Source organism: Sceloporus occidentalis, unplaced genomic scaffold (assembly GCF_023333645.1).
Source record: "Sceloporus occidentalis isolate IW3139 unplaced genomic scaffold, rSceOcc1.0.p SCAF_1, whole genome shotgun sequence".
NCBI lineage: Eukaryota > Metazoa > Chordata > Lepidosauria > Squamata > Phrynosomatidae > Sceloporus > Sceloporus occidentalis.
Genome location: NW_028316981.1, coordinates 278,163,025 through 278,172,090, shown reverse-complemented (window position 1 = coordinate 278,172,090; position 9,066 = coordinate 278,163,025).

Here is a 9,066-nt window from a genome sequence, read left to right as displayed (position 1 = left end):
TTGTTAGTTTTACCAATGTCTTGTTTTGTTTTTGTTTTTCCAAAAATGTTTAGCATTCCCTAAAGTAAACCTATCATGGTTTTTTTCTTGGCAAGATTTGTTCAGATTTGCCTGTGTCTTCCTCTGTGGCTGCAAGGCCATGACTTGTTCACCTCGTGGGTTTCCATGGCTGAGCAGGAATCTGAACCCTGATCTCAATAGTTGTAGTCTAAGGCTGAAACTACTACAGCATGCTATTTCTCAGTCTGGAAATTGCTTCCCTTTATCTAGGATTGCAGCATTAATATCCTTCTTTTTTTAAAAAATTGAAAATCTATTGTTGTAGTATTGTATAGTTATTATTATTATTATTATTAACCTTTATTTATAAAGTGCTGTAAATTTATACAGCGCTGTACATACAATCTTTTTAATTGGACGGTTCCCTGCCCTCAGGCTTACAATCTAAAAAGACACGACACAAGAGGAGAAGGGAGTGGTGGTGGGGAAGGGGCCTCTCTAGTAGGATAATACATATAAAATACATAGCAATACAGGAAATGATTCAATAAAACAGGCAAGAAAAGAACATCAAATACTAACATACAGCAAAGTCACTTCCATCAATACATGAAAATCAATTTCAGTGCAGAATGAATGAATGATAGATAACAACAATAAAAACCAGTCATGGGTATGATAATAGAAGGAAAGATAAGCTACAACATAGGTTTACTGTTAAGTATATTATCAAGGACATCTCTTTTTAAATTGCAGTGCCCTGCAGGGTTGTTTTTTTTATTATTGGACTTTATTTTCTATATTCCCACAGTTTGCTTTACAGAAGCTGTTATTCTTCCCTTGCATGCTTTTTCTAGCTCGAGAACTAACTTGATAATAGAAATGTAGCAGTATAGGTAGTGGGGAAATGAACAGTATCCCTTCTTGACTTTTTAAAAGATTCACTGGAACTGTTAAGTATATGTATGTGTGCATCCCAATGACTGCTCTCCCACTATATAACTTTAAAAAACAAAAGCAAATTATCTTTGTTTTAATTAGATAGCCAAGAACGAAGGCAAAAACTGCTACATTGCTGTCTAGACATCCGTTGGAAAAGGCAGGCCATAAATTCAGTTGGAAGGAAGTTTTTCTCAGGTTCACATCTGTTTTATAATAAACTATTTATCTTGTTAATCACTGTTGAGAATGATTCAGGCCAGCATCACTCTGTTTAAGTCACTGATAGAAAGGAACAGGCTGTTGACTCATGCAGTCTATTTACAATTAAATGACATTCCTTGTTTCACTTGAGTATCAACTGACAATTTACCTAATACAGTAATATACTTTCCCACTTTCTTCAAGGCATTCCTGAAGCAACACTGTGGTGTTGAAATTATATCAAAGCATTCTTAAATTACTCTGTTCCCTAATCCTATAGATTTATTTTTTGTAGTTAAAATCTGTTGTTTAGACTATAGGATAATTGATTACCCTTAAGAATAAATAGCATTCCTTACTTATTAACTCATCTAAGTAGATTCTCCAAATAGCCCCATCAAAGGGCAAGTTATTCATTATGTTTCATCCACTTCAGCTTCATATAAAAAGTCCAGAATGTTCCTTTTCATTTTCAAAGTACCTTCAAAAAACATTGCTTAACATTTGCCCTAGAAATTCCTCCCCAGATGATTTTTATATCCCTGACAGCATTCCAGGAAAACTCACAAACTTAGAACTGGAATGCCGCAGTGATCAAAGTTATGTGTAGATACCCCAGATGTTTTGCTGCTTGAAGTGCAGTAACAAATCCCACCATCATGGGAAACTACCCACGCCAATCAAGCAATTTTGGCAACTGAGACCGGAAATCCCACAAATCTCTTCCTCTAAATGTAAAGATGAAGGTAAAGGTAGTCCCTTGACATGAATGTCTAGTCATAACCAACTGTAGGGGGCAGTGCTCATCTCTGTTTCTAAGCCGAAGAGCCAGCATTGTCCAAGGACTGCTCTGGTGGTCATGTGGCCAGCATAACTGCTGTTACCTTCCCACTGAGAAGTGGTACCGATCTATCTACATGCATTTGCATTCTTTCAAACTGCTAGGTTGGCAAAAGCTGGGACTAGTGATGGGAGCTCACCCCATCATACAGCACTCGGGTCTTGAACTGCCAACCTTCTGAAATTCCGATCACCAGAACTGGTGTTTTAACCACTAAGCCACTGCAAACCACATCTCTTCCTCTACTTGGCAGTAAAAATGCAAAAATAAAGACAGTAACCATCAGCTGAGAGCCAGCATTGTGTAGTGATCTGAGTGTTGGACTATGACTCTGGCTCTGGAGATCAGGATTTGAATCCCTGCTGGGCCATGGAAACTCATTGTGTGACCTTGTGCAAATCACACTTTCTCAACCTAAGGAGAAAGCAAAGAAAAAAACTCTCTGAACATATTTTGCAAAAAATCACACCTCTCTCCATGATAGGGTCACTTTAGGGTTGCCATAGGTCAGAAGTTACTTGAAAGCTCACAACAACAACCATCAGCTGCCCATCCATGACTCTCAAAATCATATGTTCCTGAAGGCATTTCTCATTGTAATTTTAGTTTGCCACTAATTATTTACTCATTCTCTCCTGAGCAGGTCTCTGTGAAGATGAAAGATAGGTAAGTGAACAGTGCTGTACCTGTAGAAGCTATCTTGGTACTCTTTTGTGATTTCTCAGCATCAGAGTGTATGGAAAATAACAATATATTATTTTGCAACAATTCTGACAGGTAAAAAGCCAAGAAGTAGTGATTTATTTTAGGCCACCTACTGAGAGCACAAGTGTGGAGGAAAAACTGAAAGTATTTGGTAAACAAGAGCTGGAAATGTTGAATACTTCTTTTATCTACAGTAGAGAATAGAGGTGGAGATTTCACTGATATATTTCCAGAATGTTGTAGAATGGGGGCCAATGGGAGACATAGTGATCATTTACTGATTCTGTTGTCACATTGGAAGAAAATTATGAGCACCACTTTTTAAAAATGCAGTAATATCCCAATCTAATGAGATCTGGTCAACGCAATAATGTTAAAAGTTTCCCCTCCTTCTTATGCCGCAGACCAACAGTAGTTCAATGTTTCAAAAGTTATCATAAACTTGTAAAACAGACAGATGAAGTTTTCTCCAGCCTAATGTCTCCCTTGACAGCCAGCATGGTGTAGTGTTTTGAGTATTGGACTACAACTCTGGAGACCATAGTTTGAATTTCTGCCCAACCATGGAAACCCACTTGGTGTACTTGGGCAAGTTATACTCTCTCAACCTCAGAGGAAGGCAAAGGCAAACCCCCTCTGAACAAATCTTGCCAAGAAAACCCTGTGGTCATATATTGGAAACACCTTGAAGGCACACAACAATAAAGTGTGTTTTTTATATTTTAAATTAATATCCCCATCAGTTTCAGCCAGCACAACTAATGGTTAGACATGAAGGGTCTCAACCATTATTGAGAGAACAGTAGGTTGAGGAAGGGCAGATCAGTGACTGTGATTTGGATGAACTGGTAGGAAATTTTCAGAAAATCCTGGGTATGTATGAACAAGAATGAAGGACACAAGCAAAGTTGTGCAATTGTTTCTAAATGAAACTGATAACAAAGATAATAATACTTGTATAATAGGAAAATACATGTCTTGACAGTGTATATCTTGCTAGAGGCAACAAAACTGTTTGAAGACCAGGCTGTCAAGATTTTGTATGAGCTACTTTAACCAATCTGACAAGAATGGACAGCACTCTCAAAAAGTTGACGAATTTCATATGACCTCAAAAACTACAAATAAATAAATAAATAAATAAATAAAAAGAAGCTTTCAGCTTGCAAGTGTTGTGTGTCTGGGAGGTGTAGAGTTACAAGAACATCACCAGAAATACACTTTCCCAGAGCATGGTGCTTACTTCTAGGGTGGTGGCCTGAATGGATAGGACAAGATCATCCAAAAGTTGTCAAGCATCCACAGGAACCAGATCTAAAGAAATGACATCATCTTGGCTAGGAAGCCCAACAGAGAGGTATTCTGGAAATTCCTCTTTCAGATAAGATAAGACTGGTTAGTCAGTAATTCTGCAGAATAACATGTAACAGGGATGATGCTTTGTGTGGTCTGACATTTCATCTGTGAGTTTAGAGCAGTCATATCCCAATCGCATGTTCTCCAAATGTCCTCCAGCATCCCCAGTCAGTGCAGCCATTGGCCTGTAGGTAGGAGTGATGAATGTTTGAGTCTGGCACTTCCACTGAGCCTGAGATTAATGAAGGGTTCTGTATAATATGGAATAGTATTCTTTTCCATGCCATTGTATTTCCCATTCCTATGTATGGTTGTGAAAGCTGGACAGTGAAGAAAGCTGATAGGGAAAAAAATCAACTCCTTTGAGATGTGGAGCAGAAGAAGACTTCTGAGAATACCATGGACTGCTAAAAAGACTAACGTATGGCTCGTAGAGCTGAAACTCTCCCTGGAAGCAAAGATGATTAAACCAAGATTGTCATATTTTGGCTATATCATGAGAAGAAAGAACTCACTAGAAAAGGCTATAATGCTTGGTAAAGAAAGCAATAGGAAAAGAGAAAGACCACATTCCAGGTGGATAGACTCATTTGGAGAAGCCATGGCCATGAGTCTGCAGGAGCTCAGCAGGGAGATTGATAGGGTGTTTTGGAGGTGTCTCATACATAGTGTCTCCGTGGGTTGAAGTTGACTCAAAGACAATTAACAACAACAAAATTATTTTCATGGCATTTTCACGAATTTTGAAATGCTGTTATTAACTAGTTTCACATTTAACATTCCTTCCATAGGAGAAATGCATGATTAATACTTGTCAGCATCTTGCATCAATTTGAGCAGAATATAGTATTTCCAATAGATTACAGTTGATTATTGTAAACATTTCTAAGACTAGCAAAACAAACTGGAGAAAAAACATTCTTGAAGCAAAATCAGATGAAAATGTTTCTTCTAACTAGCCTTTCAAAAAGCACCCTCATTAGCTTTTTGAGAAAAGAGCCTCTGCTGTTTGATTTTTCTCTCCCTCAACTTATTGACTGTTTAGACATCCCATTCAGTCTTTGCTGCTTTTGCCTACTTTATCTGTGTTAACTGGTTTACAAATGCTACTGTTTTAATATTTGATCTAATACTATGAATCCTTACTGTTTAGGCTACCTGAGTTACTTTTTACTTTAACTACAAGAAATCCTATAGCACCGTAAAGACTAACAAATTCATTAGAACCACGTGTTTTCATGGATGATGGGCCACTTAAATAGATGCATGAAGTGTTACTTAGAATTTGTGGAGCAAGGAAACTTCAAACTGAGGTTAGAATGAGAGACTGCTGAGCCAACCATTCATGGGAAAATCCCAGTCTGTTAGCAGAAGTCTGAAACAGGATAAGGGTTCCTTATCACACCAAATGTGTTAATTGGTTTGCCTAGCGTTAGGATGTTATTTGTGTTATCAGCCACAGTTTTGTGAATGGCAGCCAATACTACTAATGTATTTGTGAGAACTTTCTGCATTTAATTTTCTTCTAACCTCACTATCTAAAATTCATTTCCTATTATGTACATTATAATGCATATATTCTTGAAATTCTGAATAACATTTCATGTGTCTGATGGAGTGGGTTACAGTATATATATATATATATATATATATATAGAGAGAGAGAGAGAGAGAGAGAGAGAGAGAGTAATAAATTTGTTAGCCCTTAAGGTGCTGCAAAACTGCTTGTTCTCTTTGTTGCCACAGAATAACATGACTACCTGTGTGGAAAGCTTTGTTTTAAGAACAGCATATAAACAAGTACTGTACTAGGGAGAGAGGGAGGGAGCATTTCTGCATAAAAATATATGACAAGTGATGCCCAAATGGCAATGATAGCTGCACTAAAGTTGTAATATGTGAGCTACAGGCAACTACTTTTTTGGACTGGCCATGCTGGCTGAGGGATTCGAGGAACTATGGTCCAAAACATAGCTTGTCAAAATTTGGTTGTAAATTCCACCTCCACACTTCATATAACATACCAAGCAGAATGTGGATGCATCTGGGACCATAGTCCTGTCATTTCATTTTCCTTGTATCCTATTCATTCATTCTGTTTATTTATATCCCACTTTTTCCAAAAAAAATTAGGATACAAAGCACCTTACTAATTTAAAAAAATACAATTAAAAACATGCAAAAGTGGGCATTAATACAGAATTAATCTAGTATAATATTTTACCACTTCTGTCTGATGAAGAGATCTGTGTGATGCATATTTTGCCCTTTGCTTGGCCCAGTTAAGGTTTTACTACAGGGTGGATTTTGATTCTTACTGCATTTTTCCTTATGATGAACATGTCTACATCACTATGGCTCCTGAAATGAAGCTTTAGCTGCAAAGTTTAACTACAAACAGGGGAAGCTTATACTTGAGGAAGTGGATTCTGTATCACCATATACTGGGAATTGCTATTCTGAGATTTTAATCCCGCTAACACCAGGTAAGGTAACTTGATTTTGATGGACTTGCCTGTTCCATTGTCTGAAGTTATCTCTGTATCTGAGAATAAAGAGTTTTCTCTGAGAGACTTCACACAGTGGCCTGTGGCTTCAAACTGAATGGATGCAAATACAGTTTTCATAGGAGGATGTTTTGTAACTTCAAATGGATTGGCCAAAGTGTCACTTTGTCATCTGATTAGTAAATGTACAGAAGTCACAGGGAAATGCAGCATAACAGCTAGAGAGCTGGCAGTAGAGATGAGAAATAGCAATAGCAAGTGCATTTCTATACTGCATATCAGTGCACTTAAGCACTCCCTAAGTGGTTTACAAAGTGTAAACTAATTGCCCCCAACAATCTGGGTATTCATTTTAGTGACCCCAGAAGGATACAAGCCTGAGTTGAACTTGGCTATGAGACTTATGAGGTAGGTAGCAACCTTGTCAAACTTCCTTATGGGTTGGTTGAGTGACTACAATACTTTGTGAACAACCTGGAAGGAGGGCAACATTCAAATACCCTTCCACATTGTTGTTGTTCTTATCTGTCCTTAAGTTGACCTCGACTCATGGTGACGCTATGGAGGAGACTTCTCCAAGACTCCATGTCCTCCTCTGTTCTACTCAGGCCCTGCAGACCCATGTACTTCTTCTTTGAATGTAACCATCTGGCATCTCTTTCTGCTGCCTTTCCTAGCATTATTGTCTGTTGTAATGATTTGTGCTTTCTCATGATGTGGCCAAAATACAATAGCTCCAGTTTCCAGGCAGAGTTCAGGCTTGATATATTCAAGAACTTACTTGTTCATCTTCTTGGCAGCTACAGTATCCTAGCACTCTTTTCCAGCACCCTATCTCAAATGATTTAATTTTCTTCCTATTCCCTCTTCACTCTCCAGCTCTCACATCCATGCATGGTGATGGGGAATACAATGGCTTAGAAAATCCTCACTTTAATGTTCAGAATAGTAACTTTGCCTCTTTAGGATTTTATGCACTTCTTTCATTGCTCTCTTTCCCAGTCCTAGCCTTCTTCTAATTTCTTGACTGTAGTCTCCATTCTGATTAAAGTTTGATCCAAGGTATGGGAACCGTTTGACTATTTAAATCAGGGGTGGGCAACCTATGGCCCGCAGGCCGAATCTGGCCCTGCGAGGCCTTGGGACCGGCCCCAGCCCGGTCCTGCCGCCAATTGCCGCCGGGGCCTTTGGCCTATCTGGAGGAGGTGAGCAAGCGGGAGCAAGCGACAGGCAAGGGGGAGCAAGCGGGGGAATTGTCTATAGAAGCCTCAGAAACATGCATTTATATTAACATTGTAAAAATCAGCAAATTTTTTTGTGTGTCCTCCATTTTTTTTAAAAAGTGTCCTCCATTTGAAAATTTTGTCCTACATTTGTCCCGGTTTATTTATTTATATAATTTTTAGAAAATTATTTAATTATTTATTTTTTGGCTTCGGCCCCCCAGTTGTCTGAGGGACAGCAACCCGGCCCCCAGTTCAAAAAGGTTGCCTACCCCTGACTTAAATTTTCTCATTATCTAGGATGAATCTTCTGTGGTCATTACTTTTGTTTTTTTAGGGCGCATTCACACTCATTTTTTTTTGCCCCAAGGAGATGCAGATCACTACACTGATGCATACTGAGTTTATTGTTCCCATTTTGTTTTGGGTTCATGAGTCATTGTAACCCCCTTGTTCTTCACACATGCCATCATTTTGGAATAAAAAGGAGTTGCCTCCATTCCCTTGAATGATACAGAGCGATTCAAATAGATTCAGAAGTCTATTCACACTGCCGAAAATGCGGATCGATCCAGATCTTTCAGGAAAACTCGGGGGGGGGAGTATTGAATATCCCAGATTAAGGGGGGGTTGCCAGCTCCCCACCCAAAAGTGCATTGAGTGCATTCGGGACGTGTGTGAACAACAAGAATTCAACCCAGATTCATCCCAGATTATTTTCATAGTGTGAATGGGGCCTCTATATTCAACATCAAGCCTACTTTGGCACTCTCCTCCTTGACTTTGTTCAGTAATTGCTCCAGGTCTTTGTTGGTTTCTTCTTCCATATATCTGTTGTTTTATTACCACTCCAGACAGCTTCCTGGATGTTTAGCAGGCATATAAACATCAGCTATAAGAGTTAATAATGGGCATGTTTGTCATCAGTTTCCCACCACGGAATTACCTTTCCTGTGAAGTGAGATGCTGCAATGCTGCTGGTAGGGTATCCCATGTCAGACATGTTTTTGATAAGAAGCAAGAGAATATAGTGGAAGAGCATTTAGAAACAACAGCTGTGGCACCATAGCTGACACTTGTTAGTATTGCACTGAAGAAGGCAATGTAGAGGTAGGACCGGAACCACTGGAGCACAGTGCCCCCGATAACTAACTCTCTCAGGTGTTCCAGAAGGATACCATGGTCTGTATTTAGTATTCTGTATTGATGGAATCCTTAGATTATGTAGAAGGCAGTCTCGCTGGCTGTACTTTGAACATGAGCTGATGATAAAATGAATGCACTTTGGACT